We start from the raw sequence: 26,288 nt of genomic DNA on the forward strand, positions 1-26,288 counted from the left end.
AGAATTATCTGTATCTGATGGCATGGCTGGCATGGTGCACACCTGATCTTAGCCAAAACATGGAGAAGGATAGACTGGCACAGTGTAAATAAGGATCCTGGGTCTGATTGTGTGAAAACACAAGTCAAGATATCCCAGAAAACGATAGGGCAGAATCTGAGCAGAGGTGCCAGGGTTTTTATTGCAACCTCTGGATGCTTCCTTCCCTTTACCCCACCCCCAACAAATGCACATTCCATGATAGGTATAGTGTAATTCAACTCCCTCTGGTAATGCATATACCCCACCTCCCCCACTCTAAGATCTTCTTGCTTTAGGTTTTCAAAAATTGGCAACAATTTCATGATAAGACAAGTGAAGTAAGAAGCATGATGAACATGCGTGTTTTATTTTTGTGCATCATACCCACTTCCAAGGATTGTATACTATTTGACAATGAAAATAAACACGTTACAGCTTAGATATTAGTACTTTCCAGACTACTTTAGACTCCATGAGGAGGAATGTCTCAACGAAAAGTGATTTAGATCAGGACTAGTTAACAGCAGCATTTCCAACCATTTCAAACCACCCAGCGACCTTTCAAACCACAGGCCTCTTGTATGTTGGATTTTGTTCAGAAAGTGAAGATGGGAAAAAGTGCAGGAAAGGGATCAGATGAAAATCAGTTGGGAAGCTACCCTGTTGTTGTCAGCTGCCTGTATTTGTTGGGCTTCACACAGAGGAATAAGCAACTGCTGCAGCTGATCAGGACACAGGTGACTGGAAGGCCTTTCTCCACTCAAAGGCTAAGGGACACTGAGGTGATGTTGACATAGGAATCAATCACAGAAAAAATAACAGTGAAAATGACCTTTTTGTTAAGTTTATCCTTATGTATTTAATTGTTTTCAAGGCAATAGTAAATGGTATTGCTTTCTTGATTTCCTCCTCTTCTAGGAAGGAATGCAACAGATTTTTGTATATTAATTTTGTAGCTGTCACTTCACTGTACTGATTTATTGTTTCTAATAATTTTTTAGTGGAGTCTTTAGGGTTTTCTATTTATATGATCTTGTCATCTGCAAAGTTTCATTTCTTCTTTTGCAATTTAGATTCCTTTTATGTCTTTTTCTTGCCTAATTGCTTTACCTAGGACTTCTGATACTATGTTAAATAGTAGTGATGGGAGTTTAGTTATGGGTTTATCATATATAGTCCTTATTATGTTGAGGTATGATACTTGTATCCCTATTTTTTTGAGAGATTTATGATAAAATAGTCTTATGATAAAAGACTATTGAATACTGAGAAATGCTTTCTCTGCATTTGTTGGTTGATGATCTAAATTTTATCTTTCCTTTTGTTGATGTGATATATTACATTGATCGGTTTGCTGATGCTGAACCATCCTTGCACTCCTGGAATAAATACTTGGTTATGATGTATAATCCTTTCTTTTTTTTTTTTTTTATTTTTAATAGAGGCATGTTTTATTTGTTTGTTTGTTTTGTTTGTTTGTTTTTTGTTTATACAAGCACTGGGTACAGTCAGAAGCGCGGGAGGGTGAGAGAATTCACCAGAGCCAGAGCGGGGAGCAGAGCAGGCAGAAGGACCGAAGTACACTGCTGAGGGGCGCAGCGGGTGGCAGGAGAGGTCTGCGCACCATGTGGGACCCTCCTCTGGTGGCCGGGGAGCAGCCGGGGATCGAACCGGCGTCACAGAGGCTGCGGGCAGCTTCGCAACCCAGCGCTCAACCGCTGCACCACCGGGGAGGTCCCTGATGTATAATCCTTTCAATGTTGTTGAATTATGTTGACATGCATCCATGTTCTCCAAGGACACTGGTCTGTAGTTTTCTCTCTACAGATGTCTTTGATGATGTGATGTCTTTGTCTACTTGTAATATCAGAGTAATGTTGGCTTCATAAAATGTGTTTGGAAGCATTCATTCTTCATGAATTTTTTTTTGGAAGAGTTTGAGGATAAGTATGAGTTCTTCTTTGAAAGTGTAGAAGAATTCACCCTTCTGGTACTCAACTTTTGTTTTTTAGGAGACTTTTGGTTACTGTTTCAATTTCTGTGCTTGTAATTGAAAATGACCACTGAGAACAGGAGGACGGTGAGAAAAGATGGAAAGTGACCAAGGAAGAAATCCATGGGATACTGCAAGACTTTATTTATTAATTCAGGCAGCCAAAAGAATGACTGTATTGCCCATTTATCTATTCAAGCAAAGGAGGAGGACAAAAATGGACATGGGGAGGTCTTGAAAATCAGGGAGAACAAAGAGACAGAATTCTAGACACTAGAGTAATTCTCCACCTTCCAGTCCTCACTCTTTCTCACTGAGTAGGCCAGAGAAAAAACAAGAATTCATATTGTTCTGCATGTCCTTGTCTCATGTGAAATGGGTTTATGCTCCTAGATTATGGAGACTGCTCCACATTTTGATCACTTAACAGAATTGATGCTACATGTGTATTGAGGAAAGAGCACCACCTTATACAGATACATTAATCTGGCCAGAGAGGTGGATCACCAGATGCCAGACTAAACTGCACCATGGTGATTGTTACAGACAAGAACAGTCCCCTATAGCTCCCAGGACTGGACCCTGTGAATATGTTATCTTGCATGGCAAAAGACTTTGCAGGTGTGATTAAATTAAGGACCTTAAGAGGGGGACAGTAACCTGGGTGATCTAGATGGGCTGAATCAAATCCCAGGGATCTGTAAAAATGGAAAAGTTTCTGCAGCCAAGGTGAGAATTGGAGGGAGATGTGATAATGGGATAATGGCCAGGAAGATCTAGTGTTGCACTGAAGATGGAGTAGGTAACCATGAGCCAAGAGATGTAGGCAAGCTCCTTTGGGAGCTAGAAAAAGCACAGAGTCACCAGAGAGGAGCACAGCCCTGACAACATCGTGATTTAGCTCATTCAGGCCCATGTCAGACTTCTGACCTATAGTATTTGTAAGGTGATAAATTTGTAATGCTCAAGTCACCCAATTTGTGGTAATCTGCTACAGAAGTAGCAGAAAACTAACACAGTCATGAAGGCCCACACAGCTCAGGCTGCATGCCTGTCTCACAGTTCTGCAGACATCCTACTGCCAGTCTGCTTTGCCCAGCCATCCTGCCTGCCTGCCTGAGCATCCCAGTGGCAATCTGCACCTTTCTGCCATCGCCCCCCATTTCTATCTCCCATGACCTGAAATCTTCTTTGCTATTAATGGCTCTATCCCAAAAACTCAGTTCCTGAATCAGGTCCAACAGAAAGACTGCCTGGTCAACCCCTTCCACCCTGTGGTTCTTACACTCAGGACCACTGGCTCTGTCTTCACTGGAAAGCTTTTGCTTGATTCTTCTTTGTCATTCTTACTGTCTGTGGTTGGAGGTGAGGCCGAGTTGGGCAGCATGCACGAAGTCTTAACTAAGGTGAAGGGTTGTGCCCCAGAGTTTCCTGAGGAATTTGATCCTCTGCCACATGGCTTTCACCTTCAACCCCATGGTGTGTACCTCCTGAAGAGTCAGAGATAAACCCTTCAATCTGACCAGGCCCCAAGATGTGTCTCGCAGGGGCCCTACCTCTGGGAGGAAACTCGCTCCTCTTGACCTTACTCTTTCAACTCCCCAGTGTGTAGAAATGACACTGCAGCCTTCAGAGGGAGGCGCCCTGGTCCAGGGCCTACATTCCCTGCCTCCCTGACCTCCAAACCCTGGTCCCGCGAGAAGGACAGAATCTACAAAGACACTTCGCTCTAACCCTGGCTATGTGCCCAGTCTGCTGTAATTTTAGTCCAGCTGGGAAAATTCCTTTGTACTTTTTCCATGATCTCTTTTTTCTTCAACAATCTTAGAAAGATGAAAAGGGCCGGAAGCAGGCACTGTCACACAGCCAATCCTAAATTGTCAGCTGCTTAGGTGAATCTAGGTCTCAAATCCTTTCCTCACTCAGATCTTTGCTCAAACATTACTTTCTCAGAAGAGAAGATGTTTCTTTATTTCAAGGAGTAACTCTAGTGCCTATAATCCAGAGGACTCTGAAAGTGGTCTAGAGTGTAGAGAGCCCAGAGGGGGACTTTCAGTAAAGGAAGAGCAGGGGCTTTCCATTCAAGGACATGCTCCCCTTTCAAGAGATATTGTGTGTTCGCGTGTGTGTGGTATTTTAAAAACCCCTCCAGTTACTTTGATCTCAGAAGCTTTAAAATACTCTGCCAAATTGTTCCTATAAATACACTTTCATTTCCTAACTACATTTTCCAGTAATCTACAATGACTTTACCCATCAAGAGGGTACTCCTAGCCCCACTTACTTGAAGACAACAAAAACTACTAACTTACTACAAATTTCGAGATTTCTATAAGTCTACAGTGTGGAAGGAACGAACACAGAGAGTTATGGGCTCATTTGTGGATACAGAGCATCTAGCCCTGGAGACCGGCTCCCTAGAGGTCACAGGTTCTCGTTATGTAATCAGCCTGGCAAACCCCTTCCTAACTGAGGTGCTCCTTTCTCTGCTTTTCTGAAAAGTTCATTTCTTCCTCTCTGAGTTGCCCCTCACCCAAGACTCCTCAGAGGGTCTCATTTGTTTCTGCTTCTGTTGAAAATCTTGTGGCTTCTCTAATTACACATCAGAGTAATGACTGGTGTTTGCTGTTGCTGTTAAACCAATTGATTTATTTGCTCTAATTATCCTCTACTCACCACCCAGCAGGGAAAATATTTGTAAAATAGATGAAAGGGTGATGAACAAATTAAAAGTAATTCTACTGATAATACCTTACCTTTGTATCTATGTACTCACACTTCACAAATCACTCTTACGTAAGCTTTCCATTCGGTTTTACCATCAGAATAATTTAATTAAGTAAAGATTCACTGATCACTTCTGAGCAAACGTACACTCTGCAGCACCAGCCACTAAAGACGAAGAGTGTGGAATCTAACCTCAAAGAGGTGAAAAAGTACAAGTGATTCTAACACAGTCTGGTAAAGACTTTTCCTACTTGTAAGAAGCCGGCCTGTATGCATCAAAGTCGCATAGGGGGTGAGTTAGAGGGAGTCACAGCAAAGTGGATGTAGGGTTTTCTTTTATAATTTAGAACTGGGCAGCAAAGAAAGTGACTGCCTCAGCTGTGGGTGCTCCATCTCCAGACGTAGTTCAAGCAGGGCCTGAGAAGGGGAGGAGGGTGTACACACACATGTGTGGCAGTGGGGACACTTGCACTCAGAGAAGGTGCACCTTGATGACTACACACTCCCTTGAAATTCCATGAGGCCATGATTTTGAAAGCAGTTAAAATCCTATAGCAAAATTTTAGCTACAGGGATACTCATGAAATTACTTCTAGCCCACTTTCTTCCCTCAGGCAGGCATTTTGTAACTTCCTCCTTGCTTTTATCTCTCAGAGGAAAGAAGCCTCAGGAAAGCAGCCACCCACAAAGAGAAGGTTCTGAGCCTGAACACCCTAAACTGGCTGCTATCAGCAGTTAAGAAAAACCTGGGACTCTGTGGCACAAAGATAACACGAGAAAAGTGTGCTGTGGTAAGAATCCTCCACTTGCATGTTCCAAATCTCTTCAGAAATAAACCTCTATTTCCTGACCTCAGTACTTGTCTTTCATACTGACTGGCTCGGGGACAATGAGAAGCCAAATTTGGGTCTGGTTTCAAACTAGTTATACCATGCCTGTACAGCTGGGGAGACCTTGATTCAGCCACTGGGTCTTGGAACCGGAATCCCAAGCTCCCTTCCAGCAAGGTGGAAGTGTTAAAATCACTTTCTCAGTCATGTCTACCTGGAGCCTCACTTGACACTGTGCTCCTGGAGGGCCCATCACATCCAGTGGGAGGAGCCAAAACTTAAGTCAGAGGCTGAACAATTTGGCCAAAGTCTCTCAACAAGTTTTAAGTCAGACCAGGGTGAAAATAATGGTGCCTCCATCCTAGTTGCTGTCTCCAGAGACAGGAATTGGGGTGAAAATAGCTAAGGACAGATGGCTCCAATAACAGCTAACATGTCCTCCAACCTCCTCTTCCCATGCCCTGTGCATTGCTGAGACTGGACAAGGGCTCCTAAGACAATTTCCTGGTTGGAACTTGTTCCAGCACATTGTCTCAATCAGTGCTTCTCAAATACCAACGTGATGTGAGCCACCTGGGCACCCTGTCAAAATGTAGATTCTGACTCAGTGGGCTGGAGGTGGGACCTGAGATTGTGCATTTCTAACCAGTGCCAGGAGATACCAGTGATGTTCCAAGGACCACATTTTGAGTAGCAAGAGATGAAGACCAGTTTGTCAGGAAAACTGTGCTGTGGGATGTTGGTGGTGATGGTGGTGACTAGAGACCCAGGGCAAGCTACTCCTCCCCCAGACAGGCCAGAGAGACCACAAAGACAGCACCATGAAACACTGTTGATCATCTTTAGATCTTTAAGAGGGGAATGTGCAGAGTTGAGAGAACAGCAGGAGGGAGTCTCTCAGGAGGAAAATCTGAGTGGATTTGTGGGCTGATTATTTTCAGAGGAGATGCTGAAAGAGTTTGCCTATCAGAAGGAGATAATAGCTTCCCATTTTAATTCTTCAGTTTCTCACAAAGTTTGCAAAGAGAGTAAATAATTAGTCCCTGGAGAAGTGGAGGAGAGAAAGTTCTCAGGATTGAAAACTCTTCACAGCTGTCTTAATGGCAGAATTAAAAATGTCTGCCCACTTTTGGAGACACATGGAACCTGTCCTGTGGTAGTTAAAAAGAAGTTTCACTGGCACTGGAGTTACCTGGTAATAACAAGAGACTTGTTCCTCCAGGGACTGCACCCCGGGGCATTTTCTTCACAGCCCTGGCCCTATGGGGGTGTAGTAGAGGTCCTATACTGTGACCATCCACACTGAAAATTAAGAGCAAGGCCTCTCCTCCAGATATCCTGTGAACGGAGCTAGTCTCAGAGGGAAGGGACCACATTTTGAGTAACAAGAGATGACAGGCCAGTTTGTCAGGAAAACTGTGCTGTGGAACAGAGGTAAGGGAAGTTCGCATCTCCTCTGCCCTGTTTTGCTAATCCCAGTCCCGTCCAGATTCAGTCTGGTTATAATCCTTCTAGAACTATAGCTACTACCAGACACTAGAATTATTGCAGGCCCCTGCCCAAACGAGTGGGTCATTTGCTCTCTAGGGAAAGAATTTTCCAGAGGTTGAACCAGGCAAGGCTTTGTTAGAGACTCATGCATGCGGGAACTAGTACCCTTTAAATTCTATTGAAATTTCACATTTTCTCTTTCTTCAGCTTCTCTCAATTGCATCTCTGTCGATAGACTTCTTCTCTTACTCCAGGACTCCTTGGATTTTCTTGGTAGAGTCAAAGAGAAACATCCTGTTTTTCCACTATTCAATTTCACCTTTACCCAGAAGACACAGTGTGGGTGCACCTCGCTATATCCTACATACAAGGGGTTGGCTTTGAGTAGTCTGTGATAATGAATTTGTTGGCTTCCCACTGGGAACCATACTTTGGAGTACAACTGTGGATAATTAAAAGTCACTGCCAGGCTTCTCATTCTCCTTGCCTTTCTTTCTTTATTCTCCCTTTACTCAAAACTTTCCTGCTTCTCATTTGATTTCTTTTATCCTGGTCCCCACCCATTCTTTTTGCAGTTTCAACTCCACATCACCTGCTGTGGAATAGTTCTTCCCACCCAAAAATCCAGTTTATAGAGTAAGTTTTCCATAAATATATTTGTGAAGCAAATATCCTAAGCTTGGTGAATATCTATTTGCGTGCTGAATTTGCAAATGAACTCTGGCACTTTGGCAAAAAAAAAAAAAAAAAAAAAACAAAGCCAAAAAACAAAAACAAGGTGCTGCTCAAATATCAGTCCCAGGGCAGAGTACCAGGAGCACATGTGTAAGTCGTTGGAGAAGTATTTGAAGGTATGCAAAGGAAATATCACATTCATGCTTCTGTGAGAGCGCTGCCACTTTTTTTCTGGGATTATTAACTTTTGTCCTTAATCTGTGTGGGAAATATGCTTTCCTGCTGGAGCTGCAAATACCTTCCTGAGTTCAGGTCCAATATGGGGGTGGGCTTAACCATTGTCATGTTGGTGTTCAAATGACTGATGTTACAAAAATAGAGAGGGATTTTGAGCCCATTTGAGCCCAGATCATTTGTAAGCAGTTTTATAACCTATTTTAAGTGTTTCTAGAAGCTGTGAATGACCCATTTGAGAATAAAGAAATGGAGATAGAGAGGTGACGTGGAGAAATTGTGGGGGTGAAGATTGTTGAAAGAAACTGGATTTAGAAACTAATCACAAAAAGGAGCCAGATCAAGTTGAGATGTTGTGATAATCTGCAAGAAAAACACCCAAGGTTGGGTTTCAGAAGAAATGGTAAAAAAAACACCAGAGACATTCTGAGGTCTGCAGCCAGAGGAAGAAGCCTTGGCGAAAAGAACCCAGGTAACCATTCCGAGTGCCCAGAATCTGAAGAGGAAATCTGAAGGCAGAGCTCATGGACAGATTTTCCTCATAGATTTTGGAAAAGGAGGAAAAGACTAGAAAAAGACTGAAAGCTGTAGAGAGAGAAGGTGAACAGGAAATTGAGCTCTTGATGGATGAGAGAGTGAGAGATGCACCACCTAGAAAAAATCATGACCTCAAACCAAGCTAAAGGGATAGTGGAATCAGGGGGTCCACTGTCTACCTCTTCAAGATTATACTTTGTAAAGAATGAGGCGCCTGTAATTTTCTCAACTGTGTGGAAACGCTGCCCACATTCCCCTTATGCTGTTCTGCCACTGAGCAGAGTCTGAGCTTGTTGCACTTCCTGGGGCCGGTGGGCGGCTGGACAAACTGTAGAGAAGAGAAATGGAGCAATCTGGGAATGGCCCCTGACTTCCCTGTCAACTGGGCATGCAGTAGAAAATGTCCCAAAGCCATGTTGGTGAAAAATCCGCCTAGAAGAGAATCTTTGACATAGGGCTGCTTAGGAATAATTTGGCAAATCAGTGGTCTGCTTGGAGGGGAATTCTAGGCTAAGCAGGTTCATGTCCCATCTGGTGGGAGAATGGGTTGCGTGTTGTTACCTCAGGAACTTTCGAGAGCTGGGAGATAGTGAAGATGGGTATATGAATGGATACAATTTCTATACTCTGGGTGCCCTGGAGGATCCTACCTCCTATAGACTTAGAATCTAAAGAAATAAGGGGAAACAACTCTTCCCTCTGAGAGAGTCAACACTGGCTTGTTTCCTCCTTCTGAAATAATAATCCCCTCTCACACAACCACCCTTCCTTATGCATTCATGCAGTCACATGTGACACACACACACACACACACACACACACACCATATTCCATCTTCTCCTGGGGGCCCTAGATCTTTCACCCATAATTGTTGGTTTGAGCCCAAGGCTTCTCCCACAGGCCCCAAGGTAACCTCAAGGACACAGCAGCAGCACCAGCCGCCAAAATAATTTGGACCCCTTATTATGCATCAAATTCACAAACCTCACTCTGGCAGAAGCTCTGTTGCAAATGCCCCTTTCAACCACCGATCCTCAGTACCCCTGACCCTTCTTTGGTATCACCAATAGAAACTCTGTTCCTGTTCAAGCAGAGCAATTTATTCTCTTTATCAACATGTTCTCTGCCTTCTTGGAATTGCTACTTAGTCATCTCCCTTTCCTAGAAATGTTGATCACCACACCCTCCCTCACCCCACATCTAACCACACATTGAAAAAAAAGTGCCAGTCTCTTTCCATGATCATAAAATTCCACTGCTAATGTCATTTCATTTTAATCTTCCATTTAGCACTTAGGGACAGAGACTACAAACCCACTTTAACATCGTAAAGAGTCTGGAAGGAAAGAAGAAAATGCAATTAGCAGAAAATTATAAATTGATGAGAATTAATAAAGGAGCAAGTGTACTGTTGTTCTTCGTTTTCCATAAAATTAAATTACCCCATAATGAGAATAAACTGCTCATTAAGAATTATTTCATCTATCCACAGACCCTCCTGAAGAGCAGGCCTCTGCAGCTCCTCACTCAGTCCTAGTCATGGCCCATGGCACTATTGCTAGGGGAATGCGGGATCACTGTTGCCATATATTACAAGGCTAAGCGATGAAATTGCTGTGGAGCAGCTGCGCTTTCCCCAAAGGATGCTAAACACTTATCATAGCAAAATTATACATGTCCGACTATAGCTGCCTGGCAAATAATTGAACATTATTTAGGAAATACACTTAGAAATAAACACAAAGTTCAAGAATCTAAAGCAATAGCAGCTTTGGTTCAGGAAATTTCGATTCAGACAATAAAAGTACAGGTTATAAGAAGACAGCCGTGTGAACCAAATTTACAAATGTGTTATGAGCATAAAGGGCCTGTTGATCTCTATCCTCAGGCAGGGGTTGAAGTAGACAATCATCTGATCTTTCCAACCACCTACTCTGTCTCTCCAGAGAGAACCCACACACAAACCACTACCTTCCACCTTCCTACCTTCTCTCCCATCTTGTGGTCTTCATTCACTGCAGCTCCACTCACATCTAGGGATTTGTTTGCCACAAACTGTGAGCCCATCTCAAACCATGTACATCAAGACAAGTTGTGAGAGCAAAGTGGCTCACAAGAGGGAAGAAAATCTATTTCCTTTGGAAAATTCCTTTAGAATTTTTTAGAATTAGAGATCACCTGTTATCCTTCTACCTAAAGAAAATGCCAGTTGCCATTCTGGAAAATTGTAGTTTTGAATAATGTTGGAAATGACAAAGACTCTAAGAAGCCACCCAGAGCCTCTTGGTTCTAAAGAGAACCAAGATATTCCCCACCTTTGTGCTCATTCTTTTATTACTCTGTTTTTTCAAAGAATTAATTGCCAACATGGAACAGTTTTTGTCTAGTTTCAATTTCTTGTTCTTCAGTTTTAATTACAAGGGTTGTATCAAAAAAAAGTAGAAGACTGTTTTCAGTTCTGTTTTAGGTTTAGTTAGTCCTAAGGCATATTTTTGGACCTTCACTCTATAGTCTTCTCTGAGAAGCTGTAGTCTAAATTAAATATAAAATATAAGAACAAAAAAATTTAAATCAAAGTTTTTCCTTTCATAAGACTTCAACTGCCTACGCATTCCTCATCATTTGACTATTTATTTGATTATTTACTGCCATTTCACCTAACCAGGGCAAGAATTATTCAAGGCAAGACAAGGTATGCAACCGGGAAGTCTTTACCATGAAGAAGCGGAACTGAAACTCTGCCACACTTCTTACAGTTTACACTAAATCTCTCAATTCCCTGTCCCTTAATAAAACTGTTAAGGGGCCATACTCTCAAGGCTTCCTCACAGACCCCTGCTGTCTCTCTGTCCTTCAGTTGTCTAGTTAGAAAGAATGAATTGTGGTGCTGGAGAGAGGAGGAGCAAGGATTGATATGAATGGCCCAGCTATATGATTGCAGGAACTAGAATGGTAAATTCTACAGATTTTACTCTACAAGTTGAATATGTGTAAGTGGAGTTTAGATAGAAGTCAAGGGAGTTGAGATGCTCGAGAGACCCTAAGACGTTGAGTGGATTATCCATCGAGACGTAGAAGTTACCTGGAATGAGACTGGGATGAGAAAGAGAATCCTCGGTCAAATGCTGAAGTCCTCGATGAGTAGAGGACTGTTCAGGAGATTAATTGGAAGAAAGGGTGGAAGGGGAAGATAAACTAATGAAATCAGCCCAAAAATACCAAGGAAAATCCAAATCGAAAAGACTCAGCTTGGACATCATTTTTTCCCCAAGAAGCCTACTCAGGATCTGCCTCCACCAGTTGTACTTAATGAATGTTTCCATGGCACCCTGTCCATATTTCTACTTACTACATACCAACCGGTGTCTATTAACTTACATTTCTTTTGGGCCAACTTTCCTGGTCCTGGTACAAAGGAGGAGCAGACTGAAAATCTGTTAAACTGAGGTCTTCTTCTGTGCTCTACACCCCATCCATTGTGATTTTTCTTGATAATTTTCTCATCCCCTCAGCCAATCCGCATGCACAAATAAGCCAGAATTAACAGAGAGGTTGATGGATTGAGCATTACAGGCCACTTACCACTATACATGCTGAAATAAAAGCATGACTGTTGAAGACTAAGAGCCTTGGGAGGGTTTTAACCTTGACTTTACAACCTTTGAGACTCCGTGTCCTCCCCTGTGAAACTGGAGATAATAAACACCATACAAGGATGTTGTATAACTTAGAGAAAATATGTACTTTAATATGCGTACAGTTGCCAATAAAATACATGATATACTGGACGATATCATAGGTTTCTCACCCTCCCTCACTTCCCCCCCACACACACACTCACTCCCCACTCCTCCCCCTTGGATTTGGTCATGGTTACATAACTTGCTTTGACCTCTCACATATGAATAGAAATGTCACGAGTCAATCACGGTGGAAGCATTGAAGAGACTCCGTGACCTACTCTTCTACTTCTCTGCCACATGTAATTGGACGCAGATGCATAAGAAGGGGTCTAGATGTACTAACCCTCACTTTTCATCAGCTTATTTTTTTTTAATTTTCTCTTGATTTTATTATTCCTTTTTTAAAATAAATTTTATTTTTATATTCCCCATACAATTGCAACCCCCTTATTTTGACCCCAATCCCTCCCCTCGGCGCACCCCACCCCCCATCGCATTTCTCTGGTTCATAGTTTTTTGTTGATTTTGATTTTCACTTTCTTATAGTTATTCATTTTCCTGGTGCCTTATTTAAGTTTTCTAGATTCCTGCTATGAGTGAGACCATCCGGTATTTTTCTTTTTCTTTCTGGCTTATTTCACGGAGCATGATCCCTTCCAGCGCCATCCATGTTGCTGCAAATTGCATGTGTTTATCTTTTTTGAATGCTGAGTAATATTCCATGGTGTATATGTACCACATCTTCTTGATCCAGTCTTCTATTTTTGGGCATTTGGGTTGTTTCCAAAGCTTAGCTATTGTAAACAGTGCTGCTATAAACATAGGGGTGCAGGTGCTCTTTGGAATTGATGTTTCTGTGTCCTTTGGGTAAATACCTAGGAGTGGAATTGCTGGATCATATGGAAGCTCTATGTTTAGTAGGTCCAGAAATCTCCACACAGCTCTCCATAGTGGTTGGACCAGTTTGCACTCCCACCAACAGTGCAGGAGAGTTCCTTTTTCTCCACACCCTCGCCAACATTTGTTGTTGCTAGTTTTTTTAATATGTGCCATTCTCACTGGTGTAAGATGGTGTTTGTTATGGTACCACTGCCTAGCCTGTATATCTAATATAATTTCCATCTTTGCCTTCTCTGAACACACCTCTATCCTGGAGGGTAGCAAAGTCTGTGTTACTGCTTCAGCATGAATATTACAGGATGGCAGTCAGAAGAGTCTTCCACTGGTAGTTATGGTGCTACAAGTGTATCTTTAAATATAATTTTTCAAAACCCTCCAGAGATGCTAAGAGAAACGGGGCAGTGTTACGGGCATACTGTTCTATGAATAAACTTGACTTAATTTCCTTCTGCAAAGAAAAATAAGAACTGATGCTAGCTTCCTGGCCAAAGAAAAGAAAAACAGCCTGGAAAACTATAAAAGAATTTAATGGATGTTTTATAAATGTATCACTTTACTAATAAAAATTAATTTATTATATTTCTAAATAAAATGCTATACATTTCTATTTATTATTTTAATAAATAATATTGTTTAAATCATTTAGTAAGCACAAGGGACTAGGGTGATGGTTCACATGTGATGTAGTGGTAGGAGACTTATGGGGACTACACCTGAGGGGGAAATCAAATACTGTACAAAAATGAACAACAGTGTAAGAAACTTTAAAAGTTTAATCAATAAAAATAATTTTATAATATACATATAATAGTCATTTAATCAAATTAATAATTTTTATTTAGCAAAAGGGTTTTTTTAAGAAAAAATGAAGCAATCAAAATAAAAAAAAAGACTTGGGCCTCCCTGGTGGCACAAGGGGTTAAGATGCAACCTATGAAGCTGTCCACAGCCACTGCAGCACACGTTCGAACCCCAGCCGGTCAGGGAGCTACCCACACAGTGCAGCTGACCTCTCCTGTCTCCCCACTGCTCTCCCCTCAGCAGTGTATTTTAGTAGATCTGACTGTTCTGTTCTCCACTCTGTCTCTGGTGAATCCTCTCACCCACCCCACACCTTTGGCTTATACCCCAGTTCTTGTATGCATAAATAAATAAATCTTAAAAAAATAATAATTTTAAAAATTCAAAATAAAAAACTTAGTGAATAAGCTCATGCATAGAATGGAGGGGACAGAGGAAAGAAGCAATGAGTTAGAAGACAGAATAATAATGAAGAACAAAATGAACAGCTGTGAAAATGTTAAAGCAGTGCTAAGAGGAAAATTTACAGCACTGAATGCAAACATTAGAAAAGAGGAAAAGCGTCAAATCAATAATCTATGTCTCTACCTCAAGAATCTAGAAAAAGAAAAAGAAAACAAGCCCAAAGCAAAAGAATGATGGAAATAATACGCCAAGAGCAGAAATCAACAAAACTTGAAACAAGAAAGCAACAGAGAATATCAGTGGAAAAATGATCTGTGTCTTTGAAAACACCAAATTTCTAACAAAGCAGACACCTAGAGAAAAGATATAAATTACCCATATTCACGATGAAACAGGAAATATCACTATCTACACCAAAATCATCAAAAATGGATCTGCCCTATAACTCAGCACTCCAGGCCTATGTGTCTACCAGCAGAATACAAGAACACTAATTGGAAGGGAAATGTGCACTCCTGTGTTCATTGCAGCCCTACTTACAGTAGCCAGGTTAGAGACACAACCCAGATGCCCAAACACAGATGAGCGGATCAGGAGGATGTGGTCTACATACAGGACACAACACTACTCTGCTGTCAAAAAAGATAAACTCTTGCCATTTGCAGCAACATGGATGCAGCTAGAAGGGATGATGCTGAGTAAAATAAGTCAGAAGGAGAAAGACAAATACTGGATGGTGTCACTCATATGTGGAATAGAGAGAAACCAAACAAAGGGTCACATAAAGCCAAGCTACAAAAACTAACCCTTGAAAGTTGACTACAGAATGGAGGCTATAGAGAGAGGAAGAAGGGCAAGAGCACAGTGGGGAGAGAACACAGTGGACTATGATGGAGGGCGATAGGGATTTTAGTGGGGGTGTGGTGTGGTAACAACACCCGAAGGGGGAGATCCTATACTTCCAGAACACAAACAGTGTCAACCAATGTTACCTCAATCATAAATAAATAAATAAATAAATAACTATAAATTTGAGTGTGCCATTTAGAAAAAGTATACATACTCAGTGGAATATGTCTCAGTTATTTAAGAAAATAAAATCTTGCTTTTTTGCAACAACATCGATGGAACTTGAGGTGCTTTGTGTGAAACTGAGTCAAAGGCAATTATGGAAAATAAAGACAATTTCTCTCATGTGTGCAATATAAATAACCAAAGCTAAAGATCTAACAAATCATAACAAAAATGCTTCGACTCTAGAAAAATGTAATGGTGACCAACAAGGGTCAAAAATAGCTGCGAATTGGTTCAACTGGGCTTGTTACTGGATAGCTGACTAGCCTGTGATGGAATGAGCACAGGACTCATTACTGCCTTTTGTATACATCCAAAGTCATAAATCAGGGGTGTTAGCCCCAAAACTATCCACACATAACACAAAGTTAATATAATGCCCATGGAGTTCCGGTGGCCACAGGCGTCACATCATTGGCTCGCGTAGGTCTGTGAATTATAGTTCCATTGCGGCGCCAGATGGCCTGTATTTACATAAGTCAAAGCTCATGAAAAACCACTGTGTCTCTATATTAACAGAGAGTGTGCATTTCAAGGACCCAGGTTTGGGGCAGTTGTGCTAACTCATTTTATTTCTGTGGATAACTAATTTGTAAAGGCACTGTCCTTTAATAACAAGACAGGTTCAGTTTAATAAACAAATCTTACTATTTTTATGTCTTGGTTTTAAATTTTCTAGGAAAGCATGACGGTTAAAAACAGAAAAGGAGAATTCTCTACTAAGGGTCTTTAGTATATATTTTAAATAAATTACTGGAGGGAAATTACTTGCCAGCTTCATGTCTAATTCTGGGAAGATTTTATATTTATCAACCCGTTTCTGAGCATATGAGAAAACAGAAAGTTCGACAAACTCAGGCCCATTTGATCGTTGAGAATGTATTCAACATCCATAAGAATCTACTCATGCCAAGAACTATAATACATATGGGTGAAAAATACAAATCAAATATAACCTCTACCTTGAAGATCTCAAACTCTCTCAGAGGAGACAAGCAAACAGAAAGTTACAAGATAACATGGAAAGAAAGAAATTAAGAGATGAACAGAATCCGATGTAAATAAACAGTGAGCAAAGAGTGGTTGGAGCTTGGTCTGGGGGAGCCAAGCAGGACATCCAACTGGTCTGCAAGAAAAAGAGTAGGTGTCTGAGTGGCAGCGGAAAGGGAAGTGCATTCGAGACAGGAAGACAGATGCATGATGGGCTTGCACATGGCAGCGACTTCAGGACTTTTGCCCTTTCCCGTGTATGCTTCTAAGTCAGACTTCTCAGTGGTGTTCTTCTGGTTACAGTGCATCTAGGAAAAGACCCCCAGTGTACCCATTTCACCCTTCTGCTCCTCCAGCTGCAAGTTCATTCTCTTTCTCCTCCTAATCAGCTTCCTCCACGTTTCTCCTACCTGATTAACGTGCATGGTCATAAGCCCAGAAAGACCACCACCACCCAACTTATCCTGAACTTGCAGGCCAGGCAGCCCCGCTGCCATTTTGTCTCCCTTCAAGTCTCTGCGAGAGAAAATAGAATCGGCAGGCCCAGGTTCCCAGATGAACTGAACATGGCTAAGAGTGTTAACTGAACATGGCTAAGAGTGGTGAGCAAGTGATGAAGGACACACAGTCTATCTTGCTGCTCCTCTTTCACCATCGAGATGGCTGCTTGAGCATCCCGTGTCCATGCTGCCAGGCTGTGGGGAGAGAGGCCACTAGTCCCGAATTTTGGTGTCTTGCAGTCCCAGCTACGTATTATGACAACTTCTAGGATTCAGTTAAACATTCTGGACCATACCTCAAAATTCTGATATGATTAGCTGGTCTGGGCTGAGGCTCCCCGGGTGAAGTACTGTGCACACACAGAGACTCGTCGTAGCACATTGCAGAGCAGAAGTGACCACCTTCCTGAATCTGGGACTAATGAAGCCCTGCCAGTTTTGATCCCCACATCAGCCACATCGCCCATCCTCTCTACCAGCACCCAGATGATCCTTCATACCTCAGCCATCAAACAGCCCCAAACAGCCTCAAAATAAGGAAGCAGCTTATTCAGCTATATCCCTTCCTCCAGAAAGGCAGACCTTCCCGATTGTAGAGAAGGGAAAGAGCTAATGGAGAAGCCAGGATGATGTATGACAACAGATATTCTCACGGGCTTTCCTGGATTCTATATACCAGTGGCGACATTAGCTCTGTGGCTTATGCAGTGCTCCAGGCAGCTGGCCTGGCCCGACAGCGTCTGTCCTCTCCACCACCCAGCCCACAAGCATTTCTCCCTGTTTGGTTTAGAGTCAGTTCCTTCAATGCTCTGTGGGGAGCAACTTCTTAAGTCATTCTGTCCCAACCCCTCACAAGGTCATAAGATTAGAAAAATACTAGGATGGTAATGTCCTCAGGAGTGAGGGACACCATCCCATGCAGGTTACTCCATGACTAGTTGCCACACGGTTAATTGTTTGTCCCAAAGCTTATCTCCCTTTTCCTCCAAAAACAACACTGTGGGACCAGCACAAAGCCATCAATGACTTAGCCCAAGATTTCCTGGCATGGATCCGCAGCCGGATGTTTATCCTGGGCTTGCACGTCCAAGGACTTTGCATAGAAATGCAGCAAGGACACACCACTCCGGGGATGTGTGTGCTCAGCACCCCTGTGTTGGAACTCACGAACTGAGGCAAAGAACAACTCTGACTGACATAACACCAATGCACGGAAAGGGCACACGCCTCAGACAGCTGACTGACACGCGGGTCACTCACACATGTGCTTGAACCTCACACCATATGACTCATTACCAACACATATTCATGTGTTCAGAAAGTGTCTACTTCTCCCTGATCACGCCCTTAGGAACTACCCTGCACATCCAGTGACATGGTGCTTGAGGAGATGAGCCGGCCAGTCCCACTGCTCGTCCCTGGCCTAGAAGGTTGATTGGGGGGAGGGGCTCCCCTCTTGGCACAAACAGCAAAGGTGGATCCACACAAGAAAGGTAGGCAGCAGGGCGATAACTGGGTCTCACCCCTGCCTCTGTGGAGGGCCACCATGAGGACCCCCACTTGCCACCCTCTCCTTATGTGACCCTCTCCTCATATGGCTGGACTTGCCCTCGGTCATCTCATTCACCTCTGCTGCCCAAAGCTGGTGTGGCCACAGTGACAGCAGGTATGGTGTCCTGTTCTCTCCTGTCACCACACTTCAAGGTCTCCCAGAGTTCAGGGAAGTTCACCTGGTTGGATATGCCACATGCCAATGCCCACAGTCTGCGGCCATCAGGTCAAGAGTAATCCCAGGAAATGGACTTGCATGATAGCCTGGGGCAACCCTTCTTGTCCCCCCAAGGCCTGGGTAGTAAAGGCAGGGTGCCTGTGGCAGGACCACTCTGTGTCTCCCCCTTTGTATCTTCTGTAACTGGTCGCTCATGGCTTACCTTGAGGTCCAGGCCAATGGAGAGAGAATCAGCACAGAGCTCAGCGCAGTTCTACAGAGGGGACCTGGCCGGGTCAACTAGAGAGCTGCGCCTTCCACGACACCAAGTGAGAGTTGACTTTCAGAGTTAGAGCTGCCTTTGTTCTGTCAGCTCTCCTGCTGGTATTCAACTATTCTGCAAAGAATCTCCAGCTCCTCTCTGCGTCAGAAAGTGGAGATAAAAGGGGAATATAGCAGAGACCTTGACCTCAAGCAATTCAAAGCCGAACATGAAGCTCGGAGCTCATCATCCTCTGACTCCTCTTCAGGAGAGGTATTCATTGTCCTGCACTGACTCATGTGCCCTTGTCAGCTACGTTGCTTCCATTCCCTCATCTTGAAAATGGTCTCACAGTTAATTGTCCGTAGACAACATTTACTTTTTAGGAAGAGTTGCCAGATCCAAATGAAGTTGGAAGAAATGGTTCCATGGAATATATGAGGTGATACCTGACATGCAAATTTACGGGAAAAGAATTAACAATAGGTACATGGGAGTTCCTGCAGATGGAAAAACATTGTTTTGTTTTTTTAAATACAAACTCTACTCATTTTCATAATAACCATGTGGTCATATTAACTAAAAGAGTAATAACTGGGGGGAGAATGAGAGTGAGAAGCAGAATCCAGAAGATTGAAATACACATTGATCATGACAGAAAGTGATAAGAAAATAATTTAAATTGATAAATTAATCAATAGCAGGGAAAAGCTTATCATTAAGAGCTGTCGAAATAATTACCAGAAGAGTTAAAAGTGGTTTTCTTTGTGTAGTAAGACAAGATCTTACTGGGGAGGGTGGTGACCTGTGGTTTTTTAATAGAGGACTTTTAGGGCTGTGATTGTTTAAATGTGTTTTACCTTGATTATTATTTCTCTAATCTTACTTTTCAGAAGATTTTCACTGCGCTTAACCATGGACATGCACTAGGGTGCAGGGTGTTTATAAGCTTTAGTCACTGGGCAATCATATGGGTCTGGGGCAACATAGCCAATCATGGGTTCCTGACCATAGAATCCAAGGTCAAGGGAAGGACACATAATTATATACCATCATGCAAGCAATAGAGCACAAAACAATGGTCCCCAGTAAAATAATGGCATTCAAAGATTGCCTACTCCTATTTAATGATGCTTATTTAATATATTGCCCATTAATACATGTGCCAGTTTTGGCGTATTCCATAGAAGAAACTGTCATGGAATGCATAAGCCAGAATTGGGCTTTTACACTCCAAATCCATTGACCTTTGCAACATTTACTTCCCAATATTTTCATTCAGAAATCCTAGCTACCCTGGTCTGATCACTATTTTCAAGGTAAGTTATCTTTTCTTTTTGGCCCCACAACCTTTGGTCACATTTTTTAAGCATCTCACTACCTAGATCCTTTCTGTTCTCTCCACCTTTTGGAATGCTGCCCAGCTTTCAAGACCCAGCAGGTGCATTTCACCTCCCATCACTCAGCCACATGCTGCAGAGGTTAGTCCACTAAGACCTCTGTATCATTAGAATGTATCTTTTTTTAAATTTTTTTTTATTGTGGCAATGTTTGCTTACATCATTGCTTGTAGTTTGGGACTATAGGATTTCCCCCTTCAGGTGTTACTACCATAGTGCACCTGCCAATGCACTAGTAGTCCCATGTCACAGTGCATCAGTTTTTAGAAAGATTAGAATAAGTTTCATACGGGTGGGAGTGTGCAAAACTTACTTCAAAGAATGCTTTTAATTTTAGCAGCAGGGAATGGCAACCATGCAAAGGCATTTGGAGGTGGGAAGCATGAGCAAAGCCCTCCCAGCGGGCATCTCTCAGGATCAGTGAGGACCCCATCATGGTAGGAGGGACAAGTATATAGAGAATATGGGGGCAGGGGGGTGGTGAACCTGTAACCACAAGTTGGTGACTTGGGAGAAGACCTTGAATGCCAGATTGAGACATTTTATATACCCTGGTCAGTAAGAGAGCCTTGGAGTTTTTTGAGCAAGGAAGTGGACTAATCAAAGGTTCCCTTTACAATGATGACTTAGCAGTAGTTAATAAGAGCATGTGAACTGGGTGAAACATAAAATAGAGACAGCACTTAGAAACTATTCTAGTCCTTGCAGAAATTTTTCGAGGGTATGAGCTAATGTGGTCAAGAAGGCAACAAAGATGGGGTGGGAATAGCTTAGAAGTAGACCTCCAAGTGACTTGAGAGCTGATGGGTCCATCTTTCTGTCTATCTCGTTTTGTACAAAGAAGAGGCTCCGGTTTTCATACCTGGCAAACTCGGAGATGGTGATAGAAAGAGAAAGATGAGATGATTTGTGTAGAATGTTTTAAATACACCATAAGGATATTTAAGTGCAAATATCCAATCCAATTTGAGGAAAGGACAGGATCTCAGGGATGAAATCAGAGCTGGAGATCAAGCTATCTCAGCAGCAGCAGATTATCTGAGCAGAAAGAAGTAGACAGAGAAGAGGTTCATAAGTAATAGCCTTTAAAAGTCCTTATCAAAACAGAGACCAGCTCTTAGATAGATAATAGGAACAAAATGGTGGTTGCCAGCAGGAAAGTGGGGGGGGGGGCAGTAAATTAGGTAAAGAATCAATTGTAAGAAGGATGGACACAAGACTTTGGGTGGTGATCAGAAAGTAATACATAAAGAAGTCAAATAATAATGCTTATACTTGAAACGTATCAACCAATGTTACGTCGATGAAAATATTTTTAAGTCTTTGTTTTGTCATTTTCATGTGGGTTGGGTAAAAAAAGAAGAGAAGGGAGGAGGAGACTTATAATAAAGTAGCCCCTCTCTTTTTGTTGTGATAGTTTTGCTTATTTTCTGTTCTATCCATTTATTTCATAGCGCGGAGGAAAGCAAACAAGTGGGCCCATTTTGCCCTCTTGAGCTGAAAGCCCATAATAGTGAAGATTCTAAGAGAGATTTAAAAGTTGTATCCCCAAGGAAGAGCGCAATTCTAAGTGGGGGACTATAGTAGGCCCCCGACAACACTGCATTCCCTGCCACTTGAAGCCCCTGGAGGTGATCTAGAAGCTGAAAGTCATCATGAGCTAGAAGCTGAACAAGAGGGGGATTAAGAGGACATCGACCGTGCTGGTTGGCCCAGAACTGAGGCCTTTCCCAGCACATAAGACTTTTAGTGCTAACCTTGAGGAAGTTCTGGGCAAACCAGGGTGGTTTGGACACCTACAATGGGGTGGAATGAAGGAAGTAGGCAGATACGTCAGAGATCTCATAGCCACTATTCTCTAAATTCTCTCAAAATGTGCCCAGGGCTGGGAAGCAGGCATGCATGGGGAAGGTGGGTTCTGCTGGGGTCACTCGGGCGGACAGCTCTGAGTTCACCAGGGGGATCTTTATTCACTAGTAGAACTAGAGCCGCTGGACCTAACCAGGGACTTGTCCCGGGGCCCATCCCTGTAGATACCACAAAGCGGAGGACAGGGCTGGAGCAGGAGGGCAGGGGGCTTGGGCCAGGGCACTGCCAGGCTGGCAGACAGAAACTCAGCAGCCACACAGTCACCCATGAGTGACGTGGCTGAGAAGGCAAGCAGGCAGAAACCAGTGGGTTAAAGCGACCTCTGACACAAGGACACTGTTCAGTTGGTCTATACACCAGGAAGAACAGCCTGCCTCCTGTCCCGGGGACACGTGCATGCCACATGCCACTGTGCAGATCCTGTTGGCGTTTCCTATAGAAGCAGAATTTGCCAAAAGGACAACTTGAAAGGTTAACAGGGTGTTTGGGAAACCCCAGCCAATTGGCCTAAAGGGACACACAAACCACTTCTTCCTCCTCTTCGTCCCTGCAGAAGTCCCACAGGCAGTGTTTGCACATCCTCCTGTGCTTAGCCGAGCTGCCAGGGTAGGTATTCGTCATGGAATCTAGAGCAGAGGGCAGCTACAAGGGTTCAACTGTGATTTTAAGTCATGAGGGCTGCTACAAGGGTTCAACTGTGATTTTAAGTCGTGAGGGCAAGATAACTGTCACGAGAAGATAACTTTTGCAATTAGGGAGGCCTAGACCCTGACTCAATCTGGCCAGTAAGCACCCGTTCCATCTTAGGTAAAGTACCTGGCAATATAGGTCTAAAAATCCCTGTCTCTTAGTGAGTTCTGGCATACAGAGACCTAGTTATAGGCCAATTCCTGAGGAAAGGAACCTTCCTGGCCCCACAGAATGCCTCAGCTCCCTGTGTGGATGTGTGTGTGACTCTGTGTGTGAGACTGTACGTCTATAGATGTGTATGTCGCTGCGTGTGTAGCTGCACGTGTGACTGTACGGGGTATAGCTGTGTGTCTTTGTGTGTAGATGTAACTATATTGTGTAGCTGTAGGTGTGACTATGCATCTGTGTGTGTGTGTAGTGTATGCTTTTATGTGTATTGTACAGTGTGGTTGTGTGTCTGACTCTGCATGTGTGTAGGTGTGTATATAGATGTGTGTGTGTGTGTGTGTGTGTGTGTTCAGATGATCCTCTGGCCTAGAATGTTCCCTTTCTTCCCCATCCCTCTTCAGCAGCAGTATTTTCTCTGGGTGATGTCTCCCCGGCTCCAAATTCAGACAGGCTCAGCTCTCCAATCTCCCACAGGCTCCCCATTCAAAACCACTGGGGGCTTCCACCCACTGTAAAAGGAGCTTGTTCCCAATTCCAGAGTACATGAAGCTAACTATCGCTGAGATACCCTGCTCTGTCTGGTATGCAAATTGAGTCAGAACTGATCCCATGCCCCAATCCTAGATACTCAGTTTCTAGATGAGCCAAAGTCGCCCCCACCCCGTACAACAACCCCAGCTCCGTCTCTCAAACCACAACCCCCTCCCTACTTCCCTTTGCTCCCTACACACGGAACTCATCAGGAACCATGCAGCCCCCAGGGAAAGACTTCCACAGTGGAGGACATTATGTTTCTGGAACTGGAAGGCCCCATTAGGGCCTCCCTGGTGGCGGAGGCGGTTGAGCACAGCACTGTGAAGCTGTCCACAGCCTCTACAGCGCTGGTTCGATCCCCGCCGGCCGTGGAGCAACCCACATGGTGAGCAGACCTCTCCTGCCTCACCCGCTGCTCCCTTCAGCAGTGTATTTCATTGATCTGCCTGTTCTGTTCTCCACTCTGTCTCTGGTGAATCCTCTCACCCTCCCATGCATCTGGCCTGTACCCTGGTTCTTGTATAAATAAAATAAATCTTTAAAAAAAGAAGGAAAAAACCCATAGAAGTAAAAGCTTCCTGCTAAATCTATGAAAGGGGAGGTATTCCAAAGCAGGGGGATCTGGAACTAGAGAACGCTATTTCTGCTTCTATTGTCGGGCCACTTCGTTGTTGGGGGTGGGCAAAGGCATCAGAGACATGTCAGAGGACACACGGCTCTTCACTACCATCTGCAGAATTAAACTCCACTCCAGGTGCTGACCTCAGACACCTGGGAAGAGCTGAATTTGAGAAAGGAAGTTGGGAGATGGGGGTGGGGGAAGAAATAAATAAGGGACCAACCACAGCTGGCCCCTTGAACAAAGTTAAAGGAAGGCCCCATTTTTCTGGCAGGGCTGACATGGAAGGTGGGAACTTAAGGTTTTCCTGCTCTTTCATGTTGGCACTTGTCACCCCCTCTTTGGCCTCCATTTCTTCTCACTTTTCTCCTCCTCTGGTGTAGAGAAACGCTGAGGAAGATGGCGCAGTAGGAAGTCAGTGAGTAAGTCTCCTGTAAGTGTTGGGTCCAAACATGTGAAACAACACTCTGTCATTGGAAATGTTGTGCCCACTCCATCCTCATACATGTGTGCGGGCACACACACACACACACACACACACACACACAAACTTCAAAGCCCCCCCAGAAAACTTTTCAGCTAAGACTCAGAGAATCAACTCAAGACACAACAGCAGTATGTCACCCTCTCAGCAACTGGCCAGAGGATAGCATTACCATATAGAGGACATTAGGATGGATGACCTTGGTGAATAAGGGTCTCCAGCATATAGAGGTGAAGGAGACCACGAGGAGGCTCTGCAGGGCAGACACAGTCGTCAAACAAATAAGAGAAGTCAGAACACAACTCATGGCATAAAAGCAACACAACAAAATGTAACTGGAAGAAGCTGTCACTTGTTTTTAGTAATTCAGCGTTGGTTAGAATGTGGGGAAACTGGATGATCACATGCCACTAAAGGGGGTATCATTTTGGAACAAACAGTAGAGCTGGAACTTTTTACTTACTGAGTCCAGGAATATTGACTGATTTATTCTTTCACCCGTCTACCATTTATGTCTTCATCCCAGGTACTGTTCCAGTCACTGAGACTCTGTTGATTTAAAAATCTGCCCTCACAATGTTCACACTTGAGTTAGGATCCTATTACGATATTCTTCCAAAGAGTTAAAATTGTAAGAAACTAAACATTTAAATAAGGGATTGGTTAAATAAAACGTATGCATTCAAAATTATGTTCAGTCTACAATAATCTGTCTTCTATCCTAGAACTTCTCCACCTATGAAGAGACACTGAAACATCCTCAGTGGCACTGAGAACCCAGTACCATGGCCTGGCATCTCCCTGCCTGCTTTCCCATCTGAAATGCCAGCTTTATCATGAGCTGGTACCTGGGTCACTTCAAACTTTCCAAGATGCTTTTAACCAATACGAGTTCTAACCTGATCAAGGGTTATTGTCTCTTCCTAAACACCAGTAGTATTGGGGGGCATTAGAGTTCTCAAAAGAAAACAGAACTAATAGAGGATATAGACAAACATGCATAATACACACACACACACACACACACACACACGGATATATGACAGAGATTGATTTTATTACTGTAATTATGTAGGTTGGCAAGTCTGGAATCCACAGGGCAGGCCAGCACACTGGATACCCGGTCAGAAGGTGGTATAGGGGCAGAATTTCCTCTTCCTTGGGGACCTGAGTCCTTTCTCTTAATGCCTTCAAGAGATTAGATTAGGCTGCCCTACATTTTAAGACATAATCTGCTTCACTCAACAACTATTGATTTAAATGTTAATCTCATTTTATAAAAAATACTCTCATGGTGACATCTAGAGAGGTGTTGAACCAAAAACCAGGTACATGGTTTAGCAAAGTTGATAAGAAAAACTAATCACCATACTAGTCATGACCTGCATGAGATTTGTCATGTCCACGGAAGGTTCTCACTGGTACAGCTCCATGGAAATCTCTAGGCCACATCTGACCCTTTTGGAGCTCTGCTTTGTTGGGAATATGCTAGAGAGGAATATTCCTCAGAGTCAGGGCTGTCTTTAACCCCAGAAAAAAAGTTCTTCATTTTCCTAGATTCTTTTGTCTTACTTCTTTATTAATGTCAGTGAGCATGCGCTGCTGGTGGAAATCATTAACAAGTAAGCGTAAGAACAGGTGTAAAGAAAATGACAAAGTGGGAGAATGTTTAAAAAGGAGGGCCACTGTGGCC

At 43.2% G+C, this 26,288-nt stretch overlaps 1 long non-coding RNA gene across 1 annotated transcript in view; it reads right to left on the reverse strand.

Moving 5' to 3' along the window:
- LOC129145368 (uncharacterized) overlaps window positions 1-19,077 on the reverse strand; it is a 63,673-nt gene extending 44,596 nt beyond the window's left edge. The window contains exon 1 of the long non-coding RNA XR_008550894.1: window positions 18,793-19,077. This is a non-coding gene — a long non-coding RNA (uncharacterized LOC129145368). The remainder of the gene's footprint in view (window positions 1-18,792) is intronic.
- Between the last annotated feature and the right edge of the window lie 7,211 nt (window positions 19,078-26,288).

This window comes from Talpa occidentalis, unplaced genomic scaffold (assembly GCF_014898055.3).
Source record: "Talpa occidentalis isolate TD23 unplaced genomic scaffold, MPIMG_talOcc4v2.1, whole genome shotgun sequence".
NCBI classification, from domain to species: domain Eukaryota; kingdom Metazoa; phylum Chordata; class Mammalia; order Eulipotyphla; family Talpidae; genus Talpa; species Talpa occidentalis.